The sequence below is a fragment of the Heteronotia binoei genome, chromosome 12 (genome assembly GCF_032191835.1).
Source record: "Heteronotia binoei isolate CCM8104 ecotype False Entrance Well chromosome 12, APGP_CSIRO_Hbin_v1, whole genome shotgun sequence".
Taxonomy (NCBI): domain Eukaryota; kingdom Metazoa; phylum Chordata; class Lepidosauria; order Squamata; family Gekkonidae; genus Heteronotia; species Heteronotia binoei.
In genome coordinates, this window is record NC_083234.1 from 63,155,560 (window position 1) to 63,170,918 (window position 15,359).

The 15,359-nt window shown below is 47.6% G+C and overlaps 1 protein-coding gene across 2 annotated transcripts in view; it reads right to left on the reverse strand.

Moving 5' to 3' along the window:
• The window catches only part of WHRN (whirlin), a 183,763-nt gene that overhangs the window by 120,172 nt on the left and 48,232 nt on the right, over nucleotides 1–15,359 (reverse strand). The window lies entirely within an intron of this gene.

Genomic DNA, 15,359 nt, shown 5'->3' on the forward strand with positions numbered 1-15,359 from the left:
CATCAAAGAGAAGTTTACATTCACAAGACATTTGCCAATTTGCAGGAAGGTCAATGGTCATAAAATCCATTGCTCAGTCACAAAGCACCTGCTTTGCCTGCAGAAAATCCCACCTTCAGTCTCCAGTTACCAAAACTCAGGAAACAGGTGTTGGGAACTGTCTGTCTCTGCTGGAGGACTGGGAGAAGAGCTGCCAAAGTAGATAAAAGTGAACTATGAAGACTGCTGGTCTGCAGTTTCATGTAGCCTCTGGTAGAACATTTGTTTTCCATGCAGAAGGTCCCAGATGGGAATCTCTCATTACTGGGCCTCATCTAGCAGGTGGTGGCAAAGAAGAAGAAGATATTGGATTTATATCCCGCCCTCCACTCCGAATCTCAGAGCGGCTCACAATCTCCTTTATCTTCCTCCCCCCACAACAGACACCCTGTGAGGTAGGTGGGGCTGTGGGCTTTTACAGCAGCTGCCCTTTCAAGGACAACTCCTGCGATAGCTATGGCTGACCCAAGGCCAGTCAAGCAGGTGCAAGTGGAGGAGTGGGGAATCAAACCCGGTTCCCCCAGATAAGAATCTGCACACTTAACCACTACACCAAACTGGCTTTTCCTCTACCCGAGGGTCAATTCAAATGTGGCAAAGTTCACATGGTGAACACCACAATGACTTTGGGTCAGATACACACCTGGAGGTTTGCACTGGGAGCTCAATTCCCAGGTGCACATGGGACCAATTTGGATTGGGGCTCTGGTGCATGAAAAGGTCATTTAGGCTCCCTCCCAGATATTTCCTCAACCTGAAATGGCCATGCAGAGCTGGTATCTGCCTTGTTGGGAAAACTTACATGTAATTAACATTATGTGTGTCTCCCAAGCTGGCAAATAAGAGTTTCCCCCTGGCCATTTCAGGTCAGAAGAACAACTTTGGGAGGGAAGTCCTTTCTACTCAGTGCCATAGGAAAGGAAAGGTCCCCTGTGCAAGCACCAGTCGTTTCCGACTCTGGGATGACGTTGCTTTCACAACGTTTTCACAGCAGACTTATTACAGGGTGGTTTGCCATTGCCTTCCCCAGTCTTTTACACTTTCCCTTCAGCAAGCTGGGTACTCATTTTACCGACCTCGGAAGGATGGAAGGAAGGCTGAGTCAACCTTGGGCTGGTTACCTGAATCCAGCTTCCGCCGGAATCAAACTCAGGTCATGAGCAGAGAGCTCAGACCACAGTACTGCAGTACTGCTGCTTTACCACTCTGCGCCATGGGGTCTTATTAGGTGCCATAGACCCCATGGGTATTGTCACATTTCCCAGATGCCTGGTACAATAATGCTGAAGCGGTGACAATTTTGAACTTCTCAGCCCTGCTCCTCCACCATGAAAATTCCTTTCTGTTTCATCCCTCACACAAACAGAACCTCATAGAACCATAGAGTTAGAAAGAACCTCCAGGCTCATCTAGTCCAGCCCCCTGTATAACATAGGAAATTCACAAATGCCTCCCCCCGTCAGCCCCCATTGACACCTGCTCCACTCTCAGAAGATGGAAAAAAATCCCATACCTTGTGGATTTCATAATGTGTGAATCGACCCTGAGAACCTACAGATCCGCCATTGGTCAGAGTAGACAATTATGAAACTGATGAAATAAGGCACCTTTAAATGTTACCAGGATCACATACAGGTCGGTGGTGGAGCACATATTTTATAAGAAGAAGGTCCCACATTCTCTCTCTCTCTCTACCCGCCTTCTATTAGCTATGACACTGAGCTATGTGGACCATTGATCTATGTTCATAAATGTCAGCTATAAACTGTACTCCCTTTGTATATTGCCCTTCCTCTAAGAAGCAGAGAATGATATTACCCAGTGGAACCTTCCACTGAAGTGCAGATTGGACTCTCTGATCTGCGTTGCTTCCAAGACTAAACTTGTAGGAAACTCCTTCAGGCCAGTTGCTTAGATCAAACTGATTAAAGAATCTCATTTTTTTTTCATTGCGCAACTTATTAAAGCTGCAAGGAAAGGTATTTAAAAAAACATAGCAGTTAATCAGGAAAGTCAGTAGCTGTGTGCTACTTCCTTTCTTCCCATAGCAACGTCCTGCCCCCACTTTTTTTTTGAGCAAAGAATTTGAAGATCAAACCAAGGCAAAATATTTTTTAAAAAATACAGATTCCAGCCAACGAGTCTCTTACAAACTCTTGTGATGATGAAATGGAAACGGAGATTTTTGTCAAATTGAATTGGCAGGGATGATAAATGGGTCGCATCCATCCCTACCATTAAATTTACACCCTTCTAACTGCATTGAACTTAAGGGGCTTAGACTCTGCTGAAACTCGGCTTAGGATAGCGCCACTTCCCAGCTAGCTGTAATTACCTCTTTCATGATTATGGCAAACATGCTTGTTCCTGCAAGTCGTAGCTAGTATTTGTGCTGATATCAAAGTTAATGAGCCAGAAAACATACATCTTAATTAAAGCTTTCTCTATATTTCTCAAAGGGAGCCCTGTGGTGCAGAGTGGTAAGCTGCAGTACTGCAGTCCAAACCCTGCTCACGACCTGAGTTCAATCCCTGCAGAAGCTGGGTTCAGATAGCTGGCTCAAGGTTGACTCAGCTTTTCATCCTTCCGAGGCTGGTAAAATGTGTACCCAGCTTGCTGGGGGTCTAGATGACTGGGGAAGGCAATGGCAAACCACCCTGTAAAAAGTCAGCCAAGGAAACATCGTGATGCGATGTCACCTCATGGGTCAGTAATAACTTGGTGCTTGCACAGGGGACCACCTTTACCTTTTTATGTTTTCCAAACCTTCTTGCTATTCACAAATGCTGCACTTTCTATGGAGCTGATAACTGATGCCTGTTATGCGTCATCTAAAACAAAGGCTCAGGAAAACAGAACTCTCTCCCCCCATACGAGGAACCAGAAGCAAGCCTTCCCTCTTCCTGTAGAAAAAGAACTCTCCCTCGAGCTCCAGTGCCTGGATGTCCTTGTGTTTTCCCAATCCAATGACAGCATTTTCATTTTCTCATGAAAGAAAATTAACATCAGGAGAAATATCCTGGGAATCTCTCCTGACAGCTTCTTGCATCAACTCTTCTTGTGCACATGGTAAGCTGCCTGTCCTACGCCAGGACGCTGACCTCTCTACATCAGAGGGAGGATCTGAAGACTTAGATTTAGGAACCAGCCCCCAAAGTGGTTGTGGATGTACCTGCCTCCAGCTTGCCAGCCTCCAGGTGGGACCTGGGGATCCCTTGGAAATGCAGCTCATTTTAAGACTACAGAGATCAGATCCCCTGGAGAAAATGGATGCTTGGCAGGGTGGACTCTATGGCATTGTACCCCACTGAGGTCCCTGTCCTCCCCAGGTTCCATCCCCAAATCCCCAGGAGTTTTCCAACTTGGATCTGGCAACCCTACTGGGATGTGAGGAGAGAAGCAGCAGCTCTGAGATTCCTAGAAGCCCCTGAAAAATAGCTTTGCCCTCTGCTTCAGAACCTAAGCAGGCAGTCCCTGAAACCCACCAACATTTTCATGCTGAGTCTTGAGACAATGAGATGCAGTCCAGTGGGATACAAACAAAGACGACCAGAATAAGCGACAGCCCAGGAACCCTTGAAGAAGAAGAAGAGGAAGATATAGGATTTATATCCCACCCTATACTCTGAATCTCAGCCTCAGAGCAGTCACAATCTCCTTTACCTCCCACAACAGACACAGCAGCTGCCCTTTCAAGGACAACTCCTTCTAGAGCTATGGCTGACCCAAGACCATTCCAGCAGCTGCAAGTGGAGGAGTGGGGAATCAAACCTGGTTCTCCCAGATATGAGTCCGTGCACTTAACCACTAAGGCCATGCAGTTACATGGCAAGTCCTCAAACTATCGGTGCCGTAACACTGCAACAGGAGGAAAAGGCTCTAAATTATGGATTCCATCAATACAGTCTTCTTCATTTTTTATTTACTTCATTTACATCCCACTTTTCTCTCCAATGAGGAGCCAAAGTGGCTTATAACCTTCCCCCCTGCTCCATTTTAGCCTCCTAACAATAACCCTGTGTGATAGGTTAGGCTGAGAGTGTGTGACTGGCTCAAGGTCACCCAGCAAGATTCAGTGGCATGGGAGGGATTTGAACCTGGGTCTCCCCAATCCTAGATTGACACTCTGCACAGCACTGGCTGTCTTTGGCAAAGAGGTAGAACACGAAGCACACATTTCCCTATGGGACTATTTGTGTTCCCATTCGGCTCTCAATTAGAACTGGTTCAACCACCCTGATATCATTCAGCCAACCCAGGAGCTATCCGTGGTCCTGACAGCTGCAGACCCCTCCCCCCCCCCCCACCAAATAGCATAGGCTTCAGACAGAATGAGTTACTGCCAACTTTCTCCTTTTATTTCATTTTAAGTATTAAAAACTAGCGTAAACGGTTTCCAACCTGATTAATTTTTATTGTTTCAATTTCTACCTTTAAAAAAAACAGCACTGCTGCAAGCTGCTCTACATGCACGGTTTTTCATAGCAGAAAAGTGGGATATAAATCTGCTGAGATAAAACAAAATTCTCATAGGAAATTTGTTCCACAGCTCATTTATTTCATGTACTCTCACTTCTTCTTCTTCAATCATTTCATTTGAGGGAGGGGGTAACTTGCTAGAAATAGTCTCTACGCTTGCAAAACAAAATAAAAATTTCTTCTGCCCCAGCTTCTGCAAGTAAATTCTTGCTTACTTCAAACGGCAGCAATAAATAGAAAAGTTAATCGGTAAAGACAGCCATTTAATCAAAATCCTCTATCGGTCTTCAAGATCGTGGGGGGTGGGGAGGCTGGGCTCAATAACGTCCTGTGCCAGGTGGAAGGAACACAGACTTTGATTCAAACATGAGACTCTGCCAAAAAGGAACAATCAGGCAATAACTTTTAAATTGTCTAATCCCTTTAGAGCCACTGCAGTGTAGTGGTTACAGGGGCAGACTGAGAGCTCAGAGATCCAAGGTTCGAATTTCTATTCTGCCATGGAAGCTTGCTGGGTGAACTAGGGCTAGTCACACACTCAGCCTAAGTGACCTCCCAGGATTGTTGTGAAGAGAAAACAGAGAAGAGGAGAATGATGCAAGACACTTTGGGTCCTCATTGGGGGACAGGAGGGATATAAGTGAAGTAAATTAAATTAAATTAAAATGGAAAGGGCCAGGTTTATTGCCGCAGTGTCGTGGATACCCCATTTGAAACCTGAACGGCTGCTTAAACACACACTGCTTTAATTGGAAGGTTGAAAAAACAAGGGCTACAGAATTGCAAGTTTAGAATAAAACTCTGCAGAGTGCTAATCAGGATAAGGAAGAGGAGGAGGTTGGACATATAGCCCACCCTTCACTTGAAGTCTCAGAGCAGCTTACAATCCCCTTCCTCTCATCAGACACCCTGCAAGGGAAGAAGAAGAAGAAGAGTAGGAGTAGTAAGAGGAGGAAAACAAGGAGGAAGAGGAGGAGACTGGATTTATATCCCACCCTTCACTATCTGAAGGAGCCTCAGAGCAGCTTGCAATCTCGTCTCCTTCCTGCTCCCCACAACAGAAACACTGTGAGCAACGTTCCCTCTAAGCTGCAGTCTTGTGAGCAAAAATCTTACATTGTGAGCTACTGGTATTAAAATTGTGAGCTACTACATAAATTAGTGTGCTCTGGGGTCATCCTTCCTGAGCTAAGACAAAAATGTGTGAGCTGGAGGCTAAAAATCTGTGAGCTAGCTCAGGCTAACTCAGCTTAGAGGGAATACTGCCTGTGAGGTAGGTGGGGCTGAGAGAGCTCTCCGAGATCTGCCCTTGAGAGAAAAGTTCTGAGAGAACTGTGGCTGGCCCAAGGTTACCCAGCTGACTGCATGTGGAGAAGTGGGGACTCAAACCCAGTACTCCAGGTTAGAGTCCACCACTCTTAACCATTACACCAAACTGGCTCTCTTTGGTCTTGGGACTCTGAAGCATGAACTCAAAGGCTGTTTGGCAAAATCTTTTTTCTTTATAGACTCTGAGGAGCAACTTCTCCCCATGGCAACAAGAGAAAACTCAACACTACAGAACAAAAGGCCTGTCCCACAAGATGGCCATTCTTCAGCCAACCACTCTTCTCACTGCTCCCCAGGTTACACGTTCTGCAATTCCTCATTCTGCAGGAAAATCCTCACCCTCTGGGGAAGCAAAACACCTCAGCTCTTTCTTCCCTCTCTTAAAGGTAGTCCCCTGTGCAAGCACCAGTTGTTTCTGACTCTGGGGTGACGTCGCATCACAACATCTTCACGGCAGTCTTTTTATGGAGTGGTTGCCATTGCCTTCCCTAGTCATCTACACTTTCGCCCCAGCAAGCTGGGTACTCATTTTACCGACCTCGGAAGGATGGAAGGCTGAGTCAACTTGGAGCCGACTACCTGAACCCAGCTTCTGCCGGGATTGAACTCAGGTCGTGAACAGAGAGTTTGAACTGCAACACTGCAGCTTTACCATTCTGTGCCACAGGGCTGCTCTCTTACAGTCTACTCTACCCTTTTTCTGTTCTCTTTCCAGGGATCTCTTCTTACACCCTGCACAGAAATCGCCTCCCTCTAGAGGGCAGTGTTTCTAGACCAGGACCTACTCTGCAGGGAAAGCAGGTCATAGACATTCTAATAATACATATGTTTAAGAGGATTACATTTGAATCAACCAAAATGTTACGAATGAGCACACAAGTTCTTGAGTTCTCCAGAACTCATCATCATGCTGGTGTTCTGTGTAACAACAGTGAAGGGGGGGGGGGAGGAGGGAAGAGGAAGAGACAAAGATGTTTCAGGGTATGACAGGAAGTCTCTTGTTGGTGGTTTGCAGCAGTCTTAAAATAGAGTCCAGGAAGTGCTGCAGACTTCACCGGATTAGGTAATTCACCTTTAATCCACTGCTGTCTCACAAACACACCATGCTACCATTAAACCATCTCTCACGCCTGTTTCTTTATTAAAATATCTATTCCTTTCCTACCAACCAAGGCAGTTTACAAAAATAAAAAAAAGCCTGACCTGCAGGTAACAGACAATTAAAAGCAAACAAATAAAAGACAAAGGGGGGAAATCCACACAACTTGAACTCTGAAGAACACCCTTTTTATGAAGTAGGAGTCCAGTCGCACCTTTAAGACCAACCAAGATTTATTCAGAATGTAAGCTTTCATATGCATGCACACTTCATCAGACAATGGAATGGGGGTACTGTGAGCAGACGTACATATACAAAGTTAGAATATAACTTTGTGCCACTTTGCATTCTTAACCACTGCCCACCAGCTATATATAGCTCTGCTCACTGTGCCCCATTCCATTGTCTGATGAAGTATGTGTGCACACGAAAGCTTACATTCTGAATAAAACTTGGTTGGTCTTAAAGGTGCGACTGGACTCCTATTTTGTTTTGTTGCTTCAGATCACCACAGCTGCCCACCTGGATCTACCCCCTTTATGAAATCAAATAAAAATGCCCACTTCCAAAGAGTAGGCTTATAGAAGGTAGACAATTTAGGGACCCTCTCATACCTCCTAGGGGAGAGCATGCCATAATCCTGGGGCTATCGCCCCTCCCCCCATCAAAAAACCCAACAACAGCAGGTGTGTGCCAGGAGCAAACAGACAGCTCAAAGGGAGGGTTCTGCCAGGGGGATCAGAGGTGGCAAACAGACTTAGCAAATAAGCAAAAAGTTAGGACATAAAAACAGCATGCCAGATGGGGCTGACAGTATTTATATAGGGATATTTATGATGCATGCATATAGATCTCAGCCACACATTCAGTGAGTCCCTTGTGCCTGATGGCCATCAGCCAACTTGTTAATGCAAGGCTTGATTTCCAATTTTATGTGTGCCACATTTTCAAGGAAGCTGCGGAGAAACTGAGAATCTTGGATTTTATCTCATTATAGGGGGAAGGGCATAGGGCAGCTCTCCTCTGCTGGCTGTCAGAAGGCATATCAAGTGGGGAGAAGGGGCTGCTTAAAATTCCAAATGCCCCTATCTGCTCCCCCCAAGCCCTGACCTAGATAGCCCAGGTTAGCATGATCTTGTCAGGCCTTTGAAGCTAAGCAGGGCTGGCTTGGTTGGTGCTTGGGTCGGAGAACACCCAGGAAGCCTAGGGCTGCTATGGGGAGGCAGGAAATGACAAACCACACCTGAATCTCTCTTGCCTTGAAATGCCTACAGGGTCACCATACGTCGGCAGCCACTTGGCGCCATTTTCCACCAAGTACTACTTGCTCCCCCCTCCTAAAGAAGAAGACTGCAGATATATACCCTGTCCTTCTCTCTGAATCAGAGATTCAGAGCCGCTTGCAATCTCCTATATCTTCTCCCCACACAACAGACACCCTGTGAGGTGGGTGGGGCTGAGAGGGCTCTCACAGCAGCTGCCCTTTCAAGGACAACTCCTGCGAGAGCTACGGCTAACCCAAGGCCATTCCAGTGGCTGTAACTGGAGCAGTGGGGAATCAAACCCAGTTGTCCCAGATAAGAGTCCGCACACTTCACCACTACACCAAACTGGCCTCTTATGAATTGCTGGATTCTATGGGGGTCTGTGCAAAATAGATTTCATAATACATCAAGAATGACTTGGACAGAGAAGTCAAAAGCAGGGGGAATGTTCTCCCTTCGATAACCAGATTAGTTTGTTACTTGGTTATCGTGCTTCATTTTATCGGTGGGGGTGGGAAATAGTCATAAAGACTTGAAGCTTGCCTGTTTCTTAACACCCCCACCCTCAAAGTTCTGCACCCAGAAATCCCACATTCTGCATAGTCATGGCTGTACACAACTAAGGCTTGGAGGGAAGGAAGGAAGGAAGACAGAGAGATCCAAATCTCCCATTTCTATTTCATTAGGAGAAGAGTTCTTATCCATCCCACCCGTTTCAGGAAGGCATTGTTGACACAATAAATGCAGTGTTCCATTCAATGAAGTGTTCCATTACTCAGGAGCTGCAACACAGCAACCATCAGTGAATGAAGAGGCCTTTTCTGTCAAAGAAAGATGCTTGTAAGGACATAATTAAGCACGTCTGTGCACGGGGCCTCGAAGGGCCATACAGCCATATGAGTGAGATTGTATCTTTTCAGCTAGCAGATTTTATGGGGTTATTTCACATCCACACGCATATTTTTTTTTTTTTTAAATCTCTCCTCAGGAAAGACGTCATAAGGCCTCATCAACTTTTGGGTGGCACAGCAACAGATCTGTACTATCACAAAAACAAACTCTACCAAGCCTAACGATTGAGGCAGAGCGGAGCCAAGCTCTATCCCAGACAGAAGTTCACCAGCGCTGGCAGAGAAACTCTGAGCCTGGATTGGCTCTTGAGAAAGGGGGAAGGCATCCATATATAAGGGATTGGAAGCAGGGCAGGCCCTGGACTGTCTGGCACCCTAGGCAAGGCTAACATCTGGTCCCCCCCCCGCACTGATAACGTCACCAAGTCATATGGGGGCGCCCAGTTTGGCACCCCCAGAAATCGGTACCCTAGGCAATCACCTAGATTGCCTAGTGGCAAGGCTGGCCCTGACTGGAAGCAACGGAGAAGAAAGTCATGGATGGAGTTGGTTTTATAAGCAAATGAAATGCAAGATTCCATTCTTACAAAAGGACTCTAGAGTTTGTTCAAAAAGGAGATGCTTCTTCACTTAGTGGAACTCATGGTCACCGGGTTAGTATTGGCTGCTAACATGGACAGCTGTATTAAAAGGGGATTAAAGATGGCCATGGAAGCTAGGTTCCAATAATGGTCATTAGCCACGATGGACCCACTGAGAAAGGAAACCTCTGAATGCAATAACAGAGGGAGGTCTTCCTTGCCCTATTTCAGAGCTTTCAGGATACGTTGTAGAGTGAGGAAACTGGATATGGTCCATTGGTCTGAACCAGAAGGGCTGCTCTTATTATTATTATTATTTTTTTTTGGGGGGGGGGGGAAGTGTTACAAAAGGAAAAGGAAGAACACCGAGAGAAGGCTGTGCAGACTCCAGGCCAACATTTTACAGGTGAAATTGTAACATCTCTATTCCCATACACAGGTGTATTAACAGACATTAAATATCAATTAATGTACTTATATTGTCTTGCCACATGGCTCATTATCTGTTGTGATCTGCCCTGAGTTTGCTTACGGGGAATATAAACACAAACAAATGATCAGCAAAGGCCAGCTCCAACTTTGCAGCATGTGGCTAGAAACTGCAGTCCTGAGGGCAGATGGGGGGGGCACCAAAGAGAGAAAAAAATAAAGGGAGCAACAACAAAACCATAAAGAATTGAAGTCAAAACAGGCTACAGCGTTACTGATTGCAGCAGCAGATGGGGCATTGGTGCAGTATAAGGCAGGCTCCGACACACCAGGTGACCCGTCTGTTGGTTGATGAACCCCTTCTCCAACCTCCCTGCTGGGGGGACCTGGAGTAGCAAGGCATCCCCTGGTAAATCAGTGGCTGTGGATTTTGCTCTGCCTCTTGTACACTGTCTACATTTATTCTGCAAAGTTTATCTTCCACTGGTTTAAAACCCACTTGGGGGCTAAAAGATCTGTTAGGAACACCTGATAGTCCAGAGACATGTTTGCAACATTTCAAAATTTACCCTGGCAGTTACAGAGTACAGAGCAACACAGGCTATGTATTGCCATAGTGTTCATGAGCAGGCATTTATACACACCTGCACTAGAGTCAAGATGCATTCCCAATGAAGTCAAGATGCCTTCCCAATGAAGGGGGCTCCTACTGAATGACAACTCAAGATATTAGCACAAATATACTTGAATATAGTATCAGAGAAGGCAACAACAGAGACAAAACAGGGACAGTGTCTGTCCCTGGCAAATATGGATGATTTCTAAGCTATATAAAAGTCCTATCTAAATTCCTGCACCGAGGTAATCCTAATTATACACATTTATATACATAAATCATGCATCTATGCATTCAAATTGTCCATGCTCTGACCATTGAGCATCCCTGCCACCCTCAAGCATTCTGTCAGATTTAGCAGCTTCCACACACTTGTAAGTTAATTTTGACACACACAAAAAAAACAGGTTGCTTACCTGTAACTGATGATCTTCGAGTGGTCATCTGTGCAGTCACACACATGGGTCTTGCCGCAGGCAACGGATCCGTACCTCGGAGCTCCAATAGCTCGCCTATAGTGTCTTTTGGCGCGCTTTCCTCCCACCCTGGGGAGCAGGCAGCGACTGCGCATGCCTGGAGCGGGGGGAGAGCACCCATTCCACTCAGTTTCTTCCAGCCGCCGTTGGCACTGACACTATACCAAGTTAAGCAACGATTACAAGAGGCCAGCAGCGGGGAAGGCTGGGTGGGCGTGTGTGACTGCACAGATGACCACTCGAAGATCATCAGTTACAGGTAAGCAACCTGTTTATCTTCTTCGTGGTCTCTGTGCAGTCCCACACATGGGTGACTAGCCAGCTAAATGTCCTGGAGGAGGGTGCTGGTAAAAGAAAAAAGTTAGTCACGTAACCCAATCACATCATATTCTGCAACATAGAGATGGAAGTGGATGCACTCACCCCTGACTTCAGTGGAAGATGGATCTGAGGACCGCTTGACCGAAGGAGGTGTCACGTCTCGCACAAACGTCTAAGGCATAATGGGAGACGAACGTGGATGGTGAGGACCAGGATGCAGCCGCACAAATGTCCTCTAGGGAGACGCCTTGCAGGAAAGCCGAAGACGTCGAGACCGCTCTAGTAGAGTGGGCCTTAAGACCTTCGGGCAGAGGCTGTTTAGCCAGTTCGTAACACAACCTGATGGCACTAACTACCCATTTAGATAGTCTTTGGGTAGATATTTTGTGTCCTCTGTGAGGATTTCCGTAGGCCACAAACAGATTAGGGTCCTTACGGAAAGGTTGTGTACGATCAAGGTAGAAAGATAAAGCCCTTCTAATGTCCAGAGAATGCAGGGCTCGTTGTCCCTGGTCGGATGGGTTGGAGAAAAACGTTGGTAGAGAAGTTGAAGTCGATAAGTGGAACTGGGAGACAACCTTCGGAAGGAACGCAGGGTCCAGTCGCAGAACAACTTTGTCCTTGTGGAAAATAGTGTAGGGAGGATCGTGGCGGAAGGCGCATAAGTCACTTGCCCGTTTACCTGAGGTAAGGGCTACCAGCAATGCAGTCTTCCAGGAAAGAAGGTTAAGGTCTATGGTAGCCATAGGTTCAAAGGGAACTTTCATCAAGCAGGAAAGGACTAGCGATAAACTCCAAGTCGGGACGAAGGGCTTAACGGGTGGATTGAGGTGCAACATGCCCTTAAGAAAGGACTTAGACAAGGGATGGGAGAACACAGTTTTGCCATCAACCGGGTTATGGAACGCAGAAACTGCAGAAAGGTGAACCTTTAAAGAGGAATAACAGAGTCCTGATTTCTGTAGAGAAAGAAGATAATCAAGGATCAGGTTAAGGGGTGCTGACTCTGGCTGCAGGTGATTAGACGTCGCGAAAGAGCAGAAGCGCTTCCATATGCGTTGGTACGAAAGTCTAGTGGAAGGCTTCCTTGCGTTGAGGATGATGTTTGCTACCTCTGTGGAGAGGCAGGCGGATGTATTCTCCAGGCTGCCAAGGCCAGAACCCGAGGGTTGTGATGCAGAACCTGACCACTGGCCTGTGATAAAAGATCGCCCGCCGGAGGAAGGCGGCGGTACGTGTGGCGGGACATTTGTAGAAGCCTCGTGAACCACGGTTGCCGAGGCCACCATGGAGCAATAAGGATGCAGTCCGTGCCATCTCGTGCTATCTTTACCAACACCCGTGTCAGAAGGGGGGTTGGTGGGAAGAAGTAGTGAAGAGGACCTGTCCAGCTGTGAAGGAAGGCGTCGTTGCCCCTCCTGGAATAAAAACGAGGACATTTGGCATTCTCCCTGGAAGCAAAGACGTCCACCTTGGGCGTTCCGAAGCATCGGAAGATACGACGAAGGTAGGTCGGATTGATGGACCATTCGTGGTCGTCTATGCGAACCCTGCTGAGGGAGTCGGCCAGAATATTCTCCACACCCGGGAGGTGAATGGCAGTCATGTAGATGTTGTGCTTGACACACCATTCCCAGAGCAGTACGGCTATACGGCACAGGCGGAGGGATCTGGTGCCTCCCTGCTTGTTTATGTAGTAAACTGTTGCCATATTGTTCGTGGAGATCTGAACGTGTCGGTCCCTTATCAGAGGGAGGAACGATTGGAGGGCCCTGTGTACAGCAATCAGTTCTAGGCAGTTTATGTGCATGGCCCTCTCGGGGGGAGTCCAAAGCCCCCTGACGGTCTTGTCCTCTAAGTGGGCTCCCCATCCCCACTTGGAGGCGTCTGTTGTCACGACAGCCATCGGAGGAGTCGGTAGAAACGGCATGCCTGCGAGCAGATTGTCGGGTATAGTCCACCATGTGAGAGATAGAAGTGCTCTCTGTGGGACAGTGAGTAAAACGCTCTGTGGTTGCGCCTGAGGATGTTAGGCTCGTACAAACCAGAGCTGTAGTTGTCGCATCCGTAGCCTGGCAAAGTAAAGGACAGACGTTGTGGCGGCCATGAGGCCCAGCAGGCGTTGGATTGTGAATGCAGACTGACGAGGCTGTTGTTGAACTGACTTGGCTAAGGCAATGATAGTTAGTGCCCGATCCTCGGGGAGGAAGGCACGATGGAGAGAAGTGCGCAGAAGGGCCCCTATGAACTTGAGGTCCTGGGTAGGTGTGAGGTGAGATTTTGAAGCATTCACACGAAGGCCCAGGGATTTCAGAAGGGTGAGAGCTGTGTTGAGGTTGCTCTGCAGTTAATGTTGAGTCGGAGCTATGAAAAGCCAGTCGTCGATATATGGGAAGACTGGGATGTTCCGAATGCGAAGAGCAGCTGCCACCACTGCCATGCACTTGGTGAAAACGCGGGGTGCAGTGGAGAGGCTGAATGGCAGGGACACATATTGGAAGTGGTCCTGGCCCATGGCGAATCGCAGATACCTCCGATGTTGAGGTCGAATGGTCACATGGAAGTAAGCGTCCTGAAGATCTAGAGAAGCCATCCAGGAATTTCTGGGAATAAGGGGCAAGATGGACTGCAGGGAGATCATTCTGAACTTCCTGTATTCGATGTGCCGGTTGAGGTTTCGCAGATCTAGAATGGGACGCTTGCCTCCATCCCTCTTGGGGACCAGAAAGTATCTCGAATAGAAGCCTGTCCCTCGATGTTGAGGAGGGACGGATTCTATGGCATTTTTCTGGAGCAAGTCCAGAATTTCCTGATGGAGGAGTGTAGGCGGGGGGGTAGCAATGAAGTAGTGGTGGCGAGTTGGAGAAATGAACTCGATTGCGTAACCTAGGTGCACGATGGTCAGCACCCAGGAGTCGGTTGTGATCGAGTTCCAAGTGGGAAGGAACGGAAGGAGACGTGTGCTGTAAGCCGGTGGGGTTTGGAGAGCAAGTGGGTTTTTGAAAGAGTCAAAGAGACTGCTTAGTCTGGAGGGAGGCCTTCTTGGTTTGTTGGGGCTTAGGTCTCTGTTGGAAATGAGGTTTTTGTTGTGGACCCTTTCGCCTCCAGTAGTCACTTTGTTTTGGTGACCGTTGTCGTTTTGGAAATGATGGTCTCCAAGTTTTCGATCGATTGAACTGCTGGGAGTTTGGTTGGGAAACTCCCAGGCGTTTGGCGCGTTTGCGGCCATCGTCAACAGAGGTTAGCACTTCGTCCGTGGACGCATGGAAGAGGCCTAGGCCGTCGAAGGGGAGGTCCTCTATCTTCTGCTTGATGTCGGGCTGCAAGTTAGTAGAACGCAGCCAGGCATGACGGCGCAAGGCGACGGAGGAGGCGAAGACCCTCAAAGAGCAGGAAACAGCATGTCGCACGGTGTTTATCTGCTGTTTGGAGACTCTGGACAATTCTGACACCAAATTGGAGGCCGTTCTCTGAGAGGTTTCAGGGAGAGAAGGGATCAAGGGTGTGAATTGATTGGCTAGATTGAAGACATAGGCAGAAAAATAAGCCAAGTAATTGTTGAGTTTAGAATTGGTAGAGGCCAGAGTAAATAACTTCCGTGCCAAAGTATCCAGTTTTCTCCCTTCGCGATCTGGTGGTGTAGGGTGTCGTGAGGGCTTGGCCTTAGTGGCAGAATGAACTATAATAGAGTTGGGCGCTGGGTGAGTCGCCAAGAATTTAGCATCCGGGGCATGAACCCTGTAGAGCAAGTCAAATCGTTTGGAGGTAGCTGGGACAGAGGCCGGCTTGTCCCACGCCTCTCGCAACCCTTCAAGATGTACAGGTAGCATCGGGAGAAGCGACCCTGGTGGGAAGTCAGCTTGTACTAAGTCAT